A 12,288-nucleotide genomic window follows, 5' to 3' on the forward strand; every position below is an offset into this window, starting at 1 on the left:
TCGCCAGCCAATCAGAGCGCAGGATTTGGACCGCAAAAAAAAAAACAAGGAATGGTTATGGATTTTAATATGGCTCCATCACGGATGCTAATAATTTACAGATTGGTCACGGACGTTTCAGTAGATTACAGATTGGTTACCGATTTCATACGGTTGATGCTTCATGGATAAAATAAGACTTCATAATTAAAGTTCATAATTAAAATATCTTACGCACATATATATCACACACATTTTTTTTTCTTTTTTCCCCCATGACCTCATGATGCAACAAGGATGTATAAAGATGCCCGGGGGAAAACAGCACGTGCTCAGACAACATCACATGTAAACAATGACCTGATTGGTCAGATGTTTTGTCGGATCAGGTCCAGGCCTGGAAAATTCGCTCCAGAATACGGATAAACCCAGGCCTGGGCTATAGGGATCTTTATCGGTCTGGTGTGAGCACCAACCACATGAACTACACGGGGCTGATTCATTTCTATCGCTATAGTTATCGGTATTGTGGGACCGGGCCTTAAAGCTCGATTCAGACGGAATTCATTTGTGTAATAATTCCTGAAGGATCTGGATCACATCCGAATGTGTCATGTCAGAGAATTTCTCTGGACTGTGCGTTCGTGTGCCTGGAAAGATTACGCCGTGTTTTATCTTTGATAAAATGTGCAGTAGAAATAACTTCAGGTAAAAAACACAGATAAAGTGACGTGTTGATAAAGATTCTATTCTATCCTGTGGGAAAAGAGGTGTCACTTTTCTTCAATGGAAAGATCCACTTTATCATCATCATCTCCCACCAGAAACCAAACCAAGCCGACTATCGTCTGAGATTAGAACACAGAACGATAAAATATACACAATGTCCGAGACATGACGCTACCAGGGGTTTTAGATAGCATACGTACATGTTATGGTCATGTGACCTCCCAATGACTCAACACATGAGGTGTATGAAGCGGATCATGATGAAGACATTCCCATCTCTGGGATTTATGCATTCTGAATCTTTCTTAAAATTACTACAGATGTCTTTCTGCAAGAGGAATGCCAAGGATGTGCGTTTGCGTTTTTTTTTTGCACGAGCGCATGTTCAAACAAAGTAGCAAAGCTAGTCTTCATTAATTCTACAAGTTTCTTTGCGCATGTCGTTAGAACGGCAGGTAAATACTCGAAATACATTCGAAATTATTCCAAAGATTAGTTGTGACTAGAGGATGATATCTGTATTAGGAGAGATAGGTACTTTAAAGTGCATATTCTGGACCAATTTAGTGTTTTTTTATATGAAAGTACGTCCCTATACACACTCATCCAGAAGGGTAATTTTGCACAAGGCCGTCGGTCTACAACAGAAAAAAATAAATAAATAAAACGCGTCTGAAAAAATCCCAAGGGAGTCTGGAGCCAGATTCGTGACGTCACGTGCGGAAGCGCCAGCAGGCTGCGTGACCCTGCATGGGTTCAGTGCACAGCCTGTGTAGACCAAGTTTAGCAGCTAGCGATTTTGAATTGAAATATCTCATCTCATCTCATTATCTCTAGCCGCTTTATCCTGTTCTACAGGGTCGCAGGCAAGCTGGAGCCTATCCCAGCTGACTACGGGCAAAAGGCGGGGTACACCCTGGACAAGTCGCCAGGTCATCACAGGGCTGACACATAGACACAGACAACCATTCACACTCACATTCACACCTACGGTCAATTTAGAGTCACCAGTTAACCTAACCTGCATGTCTTTGGACTGTGGGGGAAACCGGAGCACCTGGAGGAAACCCACGCGGACACGGGGAGAACATGCAAACTCCACACAGAAAGGCCCTCGCCGGCCACGGGGCTCGAACCCGGACCTTCTTGCTGTGAGGCGACAGCGCTAACCACTACACCACCGTGCCGCCCGCATTGAAATATCGAATAAGCGAATTGCGAATCTCGGCCCGCGCAGTGCATTATGGGATCGCTAATTTTTTTGGCTACCAAACAGCACTTCAAAATGGCGGAAAGCAGGATTGACAACTATGATTTGGATCAGTTTAAACTTTGGAAAGTTGACAATTTGAAACGGTTTTGCAGTCGTCGTGGACTGCCTGTGACAACCAAGACCACGACTGGCACTAGGGCAAAACGTAAAGAAGAACTGGTTGCCCTTGCCTATGCAGCATCAGTCCAGAACTTACCATGCGTTTTAACGAAGGATGAGGAGAGACAAGCTGTCAAAAACGACTACAAGTCCTTGTTGACAGCTGAAGGCAAACAAATTCCCGACCCTCTGCAGACAACCGACGGGTGGTTGGACGAAGCCCAGGGGCTTAAGCTGTGCATGTCAGTCGATATTGCCAAATATTTACTTGACAGGGACGAAAAAGCGCTACACCATCGGCTTCGAAATGACTACAAGGAAGGTGAGTTGTTTTGATATTTTGATAAATAACACGTATAACATTAGGGCCCATGAGGCTAGGTAATGGGGACCCAACATGTATGAGATAAAAGTGCATATTTCTGCCCAATCGCTATAAAGCTTTAAAGTTCCCAATCCGCTACCTGTCTTCCTATAGTAACTTCAGCGCGTCGGTAGTTCGTTTGGTAGCCGAAATAGTTGACCTAGAAAAGCCACGCATGCATACAAGCGTTGCGCACTTCGCTTATTGTCGCCTGAGCTTCGAAACCCATGGATTCATGCATCAATGCTCATCTATCTATTGCTACATAAATCATATTTTTTTCTAATTATTATGTATTTATATATTTTTTCATTTAGAAGAGTACTGGCTACTGTGGGAGAAAGATTTCAAAAGCGACACACATGGAATCGGCTAAGCAGGGCTGTATACGGGTCCGTCTCAGAAACTGCTCCCTCATTTGGAACATTATGGTCAAAAAATACATTTTCTAATTTTACTTTTTTTTTTTGCATTTCCCAAACACTCAATGTTTCTTTTGTCGTGTTTAAAAAGAATAAAGATAGTATCTGGCTTTATCTGGCCTCCACTGTGGAAAATTTTGATTTACATATAAAATATAAAATAACTCCATCATGAAGAATTAAAGCCCCTCCTTCACAGATGAGTGAAAATACTGAATAAATTTCCTCTTTTTGATTGCTTGGGTTAAAAATGCCAAGTTATGATGACTGAATTGATTATTCACTTAAATATGAAACATTTTGGGGATTTGACATGGCGAAATAGGACACAATGGAAAAATCAAGAACACACCGGAAAGATGAGAATAACGGCGGTGGGAAAAGAACAGCGACTGTACCGGCTGAAGGTCACGTGGGTCTCTGCTGCGGCGCGCGAGCAACGGGACATCACTACCGCACCGGACGGAGCGCGAGGCGGGGCAAAATGACTGGCCGTAGATTCTACAAACCCGATTCCAAAAAAGTTGGGACAAAGTATAAATTGTAAATAAAAACGGAATGCAATAATTTACAAATCTCAAAAACTGATATTGTATTCACAATAGAACATAGACAACATATCAAATGTCGAAAGTGAGACATTTTGAAATTTCATGCCAAATATTGCTCATTTGAAATTTCAGGACAGCAACACATCTCAAAAAAGTTGGGACAGGGGCAATAAGAGGCTGGAAAAGTTAAAGGTACAAAAAAGGAACAGCTGGAGGACCAAATTGCAACTCATTAGGTCAATTGGCAATAGGTCATTAACATGACTGGGTATAAAAAGAGCATCTTGGAGTGGCAGCGGCTCTCAGAAGTAAAGATGGGAAGAGGATCACCAATCCCCCTAATTCTGCGCCGACAAATAGTGGAGCAATATCGGAAAGGAGTTCGACAGTGTAAAATTGCAAAGAGTTTGAACATATCATCATCTACAGTGCATAATATCATCAAAAGATTCAGAGAATCTGGAAGAATCTTTGCGCGTAAGGGTCAAGGCCGGAAAACCATACTGGGTGCCCGTGATCTTCGGGCCCTTAGACGGCACTGCATCACATACAGGCATACTTCTGTATTGGAAATCACAAAATGGGCTCAGGAATATTTCCAGAGAACATTATCTGTGAACACAATTCACCGTGCCATCCACCGTTGCCAGCTAAAACTCTATAGTTCAAAGAAGAAGCCGTATCTAAACACGATCCAGAAGCGCAGACGTCTTCTCTGAGCCAAGGCTCATTTAAAATGGACTGTGGCAAAGTGGAAAACTGTTCTGTGGTCAGACGAATCAAAATTTGAAGTTCTTTATGGAAATCAGGGACGCCGTGTCATTCGGACTAAAGAGGAGAAGGGCGACCCAAGTTGTTATCAGCGCTCAGTTCAGAAGCCTGCATCTCTGATGGTATGGGGTTGCATTAGTGCGTGTAGCATGGGCAGCTTACACATCTGGAAAGACACCATCAATGCTGAAAGGTATATCCAGGTTCTAGAGCAACATGTGCTCCCATCCAGACGACGTCTCTTTCAGGGAAGACCTTGCATTTTCCAACATGACAATGCCAAACCGCATACTGCATCAATTACAGCATCATGGCTGCGTAGAAGAAGGGTCCGGGTACTGAACTGGCCAGCCTGCAGTCCAGATCTTTCACCCATAGAAAACATTTGGCGCATCATAAAATGGAAGATACGACAAAAAAGACCTAAGACAGTTGAGCAACTAGAATCCTACATTAGACAAGAATGGGTTAACATTCCTATCCCTAAACTTGAGCAACTTGTCTCCTCAAGGCCTCTGCATGCTCTTGCGACAAGGCTTTTGCAGATAGCTTTTCGCAGACAGTTGTAATTTATCGTTGAGCGGGGAGTAATAGGCATGCGCGATGTTATTCACTGCCACAACGCAAGGGGGCGCGAAGTCGCTAGGAGTAGTTGGTGGGTGTGGTTAGTGGAGTGTTTATCCTCCGGTTACTTATAATGACTAGAACTGGAGTCGTATAGATGTACGTACTTCCTCACTTCCTCGATCAACCGCTCTTTGTGCTGCTCCATCTTCGCTCGTGTTTTTAAAAATGGCGGTCGTGAAAACAAACCAAACCGGGAAAGTAGGGAAGCGGAAGTGCGTGTACAGCAGATGTAGAGTGGACCAATCAGAGCCCTCTTGTCTGCGAGGCTGTCTGCGAGGCTTCTGCGGTGGTCACAATTTTTGGGAGGTGCGCGCAGAGCGTCTGCGAAGGTGGGGGGGCTACGCAGACACTGTCTGCGATGCTATCTGCGAGGACTGGGTTGTCAGCATAAATTGGCCTTCAGTCCCCAGACGTTTACAGACTGTTGTAAAGAGAAAAGGGGATGTCTCACAGTGGTAAACATGGCCTTGTCCCAACTTTGAGATGTGTTGTTGTCATGAAATTTAAAATCACCTAATTTTTCTCTTTAAATGATACATTTTCTCAGTTTAAACATTTGATATGTCATCTATGTTCTATTCTGAATAAAATATGGAATTTTGAAACTTCCACATCATTGCATTCCGTTTTTATTTACAATTTGTACTTTGCCCCAACTTTTTTGGAATCGGGGTTGTATCAAAAGTTCGATCTAAATTGACCGTGGTTGCAAAATATTGGCCAAAAATACGCAAACACTACGAAATATGAAAGTAAGATGAAAAAAAAAAAAAAACATTCTATTGCCTTATACTGCAAAACTAAAACAAAATAAAACTGTCAAAACTCACCTTTTCGGTGATAACGTCCGAACAGATCACCCGCGTAACAGAAAGACCGCAAATGGAAGCGCGATCAACTTCTAACTGTTGGAGTGGAAAATTCCATTCTACACATGCAAATTGTTAATGTGTGTCCTTCCCCGCACGCAAATAACACGCTACGGTAAAAAATAGACCACAACTCATTTTATAGTTCAGAAATCCGTACAAGACCAGCTACCATCGTAACACATTCTGTGAGAAACATATTCTATACCTAACTTTCAGCTTTCGTTTTAAAAAACAAAATCGCAGATTTATAACTAAATTTTTATACGGCGTAGTGATTTTAAGTTACTACTTTTGGTGAGGTCGTGACCTCGACCTTGAGGCTTTCCAGTTAGATCAAAACACACGATCGTATTGGTTTTGGGTTTGCGGAAAATGGAGTTACGATGGTGATGAAATATTTTGCATGATGTTTTATTACGGTTATGATTATTCTGTGAGCGCACCAGTCCTTAGGTGTATAAAGTTACAACTTAAAATACAATTAGTGATAAGTGTAGACTTTTCAGTGGACTACAACCTTTTTAAGGGAACGCGATGTAGTCGACCGTTTATCATGTCCCAGATCAAGCCGCCATTTTTCCACAAACTTGCAGAATTTTTCCCAAATTCTGAATCGAGTATTCACATCAAAGATTTAGTTTTAGCTGTATTATTTCTTTCATCATTTTATTTCAAATTAAAACCAACATCACCATTCAAGGGGCGGCACGGTGGTGTAGTGGTTAGCGCTGTCGTCTCACAGCAAGAAGGTCCGGGTTCGAGCCCTGTGGCCGGCGAGGGCCTTTCTGTGTGGAGTTTGCATGTTCTCCCCGTGTCCGCGTGGGTTTCCTCCGGGTGCTCCGGTTTCCCCCACAGTCCAAAGACATGCAGATTAGGTTAACTGGTGACTCTAAATTGAGCGTAGGTGTGAATGTGAGTGTGAATGGTTGTCTGTGTCTATGTGTCAGCCCTGTGATGACCTGGTGACTTGTCCAGGGTGTACCCCGCCTTTCGCCCGTAGTCAGCTGGGATAGGCTCCAGCTTGCCTGCGACCCTGTAGAACAGGATAAAGCGGCTAGAGATGATGAGATGAGATGAGATCACCATTCAAAACCGTATAGTTTATTGACTGAGTATATTTAGTGGGGTGCCCCCACAGTAGCCAGTTTCTGAGACAGACCCATATACATTTAAATGTGTTTGACAGGCCCCAAGCTCTGAAGCCCTGACACGCCATATATCCCTTGATACGTGTGAAGTAAGTGTATTATCGCCCGGTGCTTTCGTGTTGTTTACTTTTGTGTGCGTCAATAAATAACATTATCCGTGTACCACACAAACACGGGAACACCTAATTTAGAGTATAGTCTCTCTTATTTCTTACCCTGGCAACAGTCAACTTGTGAATTGCCGTTTTTCTTGGTCTTTTTCTCGGCTCTGCTTGGTCCTCAGCTGCGAGGGCCTCAGTGGATGCGGCACTTCGCCTTCTGTCAGGGCAGACGAACACGGCTGGCTCCTTTGGTGACGCTGAGATAAATGGAGACGGTGTTGCTTTGGGCATTCTAACAGATGCAACTGCATCTTTTTTTCAGATCAAGTTGCTTCTTGAAGCCCATTTCCCACTGCAAATAGTTCTCAAAGTCGTCGGGCTTTATGAAGCGAGCCCCGCGTATGATGCTGTGGTCTGTTGCACGTTGCCAGTTTTTCCAGGCGCCTCGCAGGAAGCGCTCCCATTTCTCTCTCATTGTCCGGTCTTTTGGGAAACGATGCGTACTAATCCCATCAAGATTGGTGTTGCTACACCCTCCTACGATACATCTGTTAACCATTTTAATAATTACGCGATAACGTTGAAGAAATTTGTAGAAAACCACCAGGTCGGTTTCTCATAAACAAACCAGCGCTGACATAGGATTCAGAGGGAGGCGTCCCGCACGCGACGTCACGAAAATCAGTGTTTGCCGGGAAATCCAAATGCCAAGTTTTTTTCAGAGGCGGACCAATTCGCCTCAAATGGCTCGATTTCAACTGAATTTTTTCTGGTATTGCGCAAGGTAAAAAAAATTGCACAAAATACAAAATGCGACAGATATTTGAGCAAAGTTTAATATAAAATAAGAGAATAACATTGATCTTGCTCCTAAATATACCCAAGATGTGCCCTTTAAATTAGAAATGCGTGCATGCCACAGTGAAAGTGTTTCACAGGCAAACAAAGAAACACAAGAACAATACGGCTCTGTTTTCTAATGATCAAATGTTTTTGGCTCATTGTGCAATTTCTCAGATGTACATTAGAGCACTCGGGGTTTTGCTAAGACTTGGCAACCCTGTCTGGTAACATTAGAAATCTTTCCTGCACAGAAACAACAAGAACGACAAGCCTTTTAGAGAGACTTAGGAGACTTTTTTGTTTGCTTGTTTTGCAAAGTCAGTTTTGTCCAAAGACTTAGTCAGAAATTTTACTTTTAATTTTCACCACCAGGTCATTTGCACGTCGATAAATAAATGCTTTTTACTTCCACCAAGTTTGTTAGAGGGGATTATGTTTTCACCTCTCTTTGTTTGACTGTTCCTAACACAACTCAAAAAGTAGTGAAAGGATTTGGGTGAAATTTGGTGGAAAGGTGAGCCATGGGCCATGAAACATTAGATTAGATTTTGATCCAAGTCTGGATATGTATGTGGATTCAGAATCCAGATATGTACTGTATGCAGATCCAGGATTTTTTTTTTTACTTTTTCCAATGTAACTCAAAAAATGGTGAATGGATTTGGATGAAATTTGGTAGAAAGATGAGCCACAGCCAAATAACAATAGATTAGATTTTGATCCAAATCCAGATATGTATGTGGAGCCAGGATTTTTTTTTTTTACTTTTCCCAACATAACTCAAAAAGTAGTGAATGGATTTGGATGAAATTTGGTGGAAAGGTGGACCATGAAACAACAGATTAGATTTTGATCCAAATATGTGTGTGGATCCAGAGTCCAGATATGTACTGTATGCAGATCCAGGATTTTTTTTTTTAAACTTTTTCCAACGTAACTCAAAAAGTAGTGAATGGATTTGGATTAAATTTGGTGGAAAGGTGGGCCATGGGCCAAAGAACAATAGATCAGATTTTGATCCAAATCCAGATATGTATGTGGATCCAAGATTCAGATATGTATGCGGATCCAGATTTTTTTTCCCCCAACATAACTCAAAAAGTCGTGAATGGATTTGGAAGAAATTTGGTGGAAAGGTGGGCCATGGGCCATGAAACAATAGATTAGATTTTGATCCAAATACAGATATGTGGGCGGCACGGTGGTGTAGTGGTTAGCGCTGTCGCCTCACAGCAAGAAGGTCCGGGTTCGAGCCCCGTGGCCGGCAAGGGCCTTTCTGTGCGGAGTTTGCATGTTCTCCCCGTGTCCGCGTGGGTTTCCTCCGGGTGCTCCGGTTTCCCCCACAGTCCAAAGACATGCAGGTTAAGTTAACTGGTGACTCTAAATTGACCGTAGGTGTGAATGTGAGTGTGAATGGTTGTCTGTGTCTATGTATCAGCCCTGTGATGACCTGGCGACTTGTCCAGGGTGTACCCCGCCTTTCGCCCATAGTCAGCTGGGATAGGCTCCAGCTCGCCTGCGACCCTGTAGAACAGGATAAAGCGGCTAGAGATAATGAGATGAGATGAGATACAGATATGTATGTGGATCCAAGATTCAGATATGTATGCGGATCCAGAATCCAGATATGTACTGTATGCAGATCCCAGATTTTTATTTTTTTTTTACTTTTTCCAACGTAACTCAAAAAGTAGCGAAAGGATTTGAATGAAATTTGGTGGAAAGGTGGGCCATGAAACAATAGATTAGATTTTGATCCAAATCCAGATCCAGAGTCCAGCTACAGGATTTTTTTTTTTGTCTCTTCCCAACATAACTCAAAAACTAGTGAACGGATTTGGATGAAATTTGGTGGACAGCTTTAGTATTACCCTAGCTTCAAATAATCTGATTTTGATCTTGATAATATGTCACATGGCCGAAGTATCCAGTCTACCCAGTGCCTTTCTTGGTTAATATTGTTTTACGAAGACTACGTCATCATATCATGAAGTTTTTAAGTCATAACAAACCTATTTGCAGAAATCGAATAAAGAATATATAAATATATAAAAGCACAAGCAGTGAAGCACGATTAGGACCAAAGAGCTGGAGGTTTGCCAGGAGTTGGACCCTGGGAGTGTGTGTGCAGTGCCAGTTTCATTCCCATCAGATCATTAACCCGCATTTATTCTGCTCTGAAACCCGTCAGGAGAGGTGTGCTAGGGAATAAACTTGAGGTGTAAAAGTGTGAATTCAGAGAGGTATTTTCAGATCCCCAGCCCTGTATTTACTCAGCCGAGAATAAGCAGCAGCTCTGCCTGCCATAGCAACGGTAACCACCAGCGTTCTGAACGCACACACTGCTGGAGAATCAGCACTACAGCCATGACAGCTTGTTCTTGTTGGCAGGTTATTGAGTGGATGAGTTAGTTCCCTTACCCAGATGGATCCACCAGCTCCCGGATGAATAGAATAGAATAATCCCTGCTTGCACTGGATTCCTCTTCGGTAGCGACCTAAATGTCGTAAAGCTCCATGAACAGCCCGCACGCAGCTCGCCTGATGAGCCTCCAGCTGACAGCACACTGAAATGATTGTTTAAGTGCGTGGAGGAGAGTTAACCCCATGCTCACTGAGATACCACGAGTCTAAAGAAGCAGCAGCGCTCCTGTTTTTCCTTTTCCCCTCATTTATTTATTTATTTCTCACGTTCGTTTTACAACAGCGCTTCACTGCTTTACGACAGTCTCTGACTCCTTTACGGTGCCGATGTGGACCTGGAGCGCCCTAGTCGCGTTGCAAGAGGCGTGGCCTGGGTGTGTTCCAATCTGCACACTGGGCTGTGTTCCAATCTGGGTTGTGTTCCAATCTGGGCTGTTAGTTAGTGGACTTGATCTGATCAAGAGGGTTTAAAGTTAGATTTATTTTAAAAAAAACACACACACACGGATTTATCTCATCTCATCTCATTATCTCTAGCCGCTTTATCCTGTTCTACAGGGTCGCAGGCGAGCTGGAGCCTATCCCAGCTGACTACGGGCGAAAGGCGGGGTACACCCTGGACAAGTCACTAGGTCATCACAGGGCTGACACATAGACACAGACAACCATTCACACTCACATTCACACCTACGGTCAATTTAGAGTCACCAGTTAACCTAACCTGCATGTCTTTGGACTGTGGGGGAAACCGGAGCACCCGGAGGAAACCCACGCGGACACGGGGAGAACATGCAAACTCCACACAGAAAGGCCTTCGCCGGCCACGGGGCTCGAACCCGGACCTTCTTGCTGTGAGGCGACAGCAAATGATGAAAGAAATAATACAGATAAAACTAAATCTTTGATGTGAATACTCTATTCAGAATTTGGCAAAAATTCTGCAAATTTGTGGAAAAATGGCGGCTTGATCTGGGACATGATAAATGGTTGACAACATCGCGTTCCCTTAAAAAGGTTGTAGTCCACTGAAAAGTCTATACTTATCACGGATTGTATTTTAAGTTGTAATTTTATACACCTAAGGATTGGTGCCCTCACAGAATAATCATAACCGTAATAAAACCTCATGCAAAATATTTAATCACCGTTGTAACTCCATTTTCTGCATACCCAAAACCAATACGATCGTGTGTTTTGATCTAAACGGAAAGCTTCAGGGTCGAGGTCACTACCTCACCAAAAGTAGTAACTTAAAATCACTACGCCGTATAAAAATTTAGTTATAAATCTGCTATAATAATACTAATAATAATAATAATGAGTTCAATTTATATAGCGCCTTTCTCACACCCAAGGTTGCTTTACAGTTGAGGGTGAAAAAAAAGAGTCCACCAAAAGACAGTCAGGATGTAATTCCAATGGCATACCTACCACAGTCCCACCAGGCGCACGAAGATAAATCCCACACCGCCTGCACAGCCTCCACAACGCCATCGGGCAACATCACTCAGAACACCGCGTCATGGATCCACAAAGCGAGCTTTGAAGTGACAGTGCTAACCACTACACCACCGTACTGCCCTGTTGCTGTTATTTTATATTTATTATTATTATTATTATTAGTAGTAGTAGTAGTGGTGGTGATGGTGGCATTTTGTTATTATTTTTATTGTTATTATTATTGGTGGTGGTGGTGGTGATGGTATGTTTATTGTTTTTACTGTTATTTATTATTATTATTATTATTATTATTATTATTATTGGTGGTGGTAGTATTTTTGTTATTATTAGTGGTGGTATTATTATTATTATTATTATTATTATTGGTGGTGGCATGTTTATTGTTGTTGCTATTATTTTATATTTGTATTATTATTAGTGGTGGTGATGGTGGTGGTGGTATTTATTATCTCATCTCATTATCTCTAGCCGCTTTACCCTGTTCTACAGGGTCGCAGGCAAGCTGGAGCCTATCCCAGCTGACTACGGGCGAAAGGCGGGGTACACCCTGGACAAGTTGCCAGGTCATCACAGGGCTGACACATAGACACAGACAACCATTCACACTCACATTCACACCTACGG

General features: G+C 42.7%; 1 protein-coding gene across 2 annotated transcripts in view; it reads right to left on the bottom strand.

Annotated features, from left to right (window-relative positions):
* nbeal1 (neurobeachin-like 1) overlaps positions 1–10,501 on the bottom strand; it is a 176,409-nt gene extending 165,908 nt beyond the window's left edge. For both annotated transcript variants that reach the window (XM_060920052.1, XM_060920051.1), the window contains exon 1: positions 10,201–10,501. The gene's annotated coding sequence lies outside the window, so the exon portion shown is untranslated. The remainder of the gene's footprint in view (positions 1–10,200) is intronic.
* Positions 10,502–12,288: the final 1,787 nt, after the last annotated feature.

Source organism: Neoarius graeffei, chromosome 4 (assembly GCF_027579695.1).
Source record: "Neoarius graeffei isolate fNeoGra1 chromosome 4, fNeoGra1.pri, whole genome shotgun sequence".
Classification (NCBI taxonomy): Eukaryota; Metazoa; Chordata; class Actinopteri; order Siluriformes; family Ariidae; genus Neoarius; species Neoarius graeffei.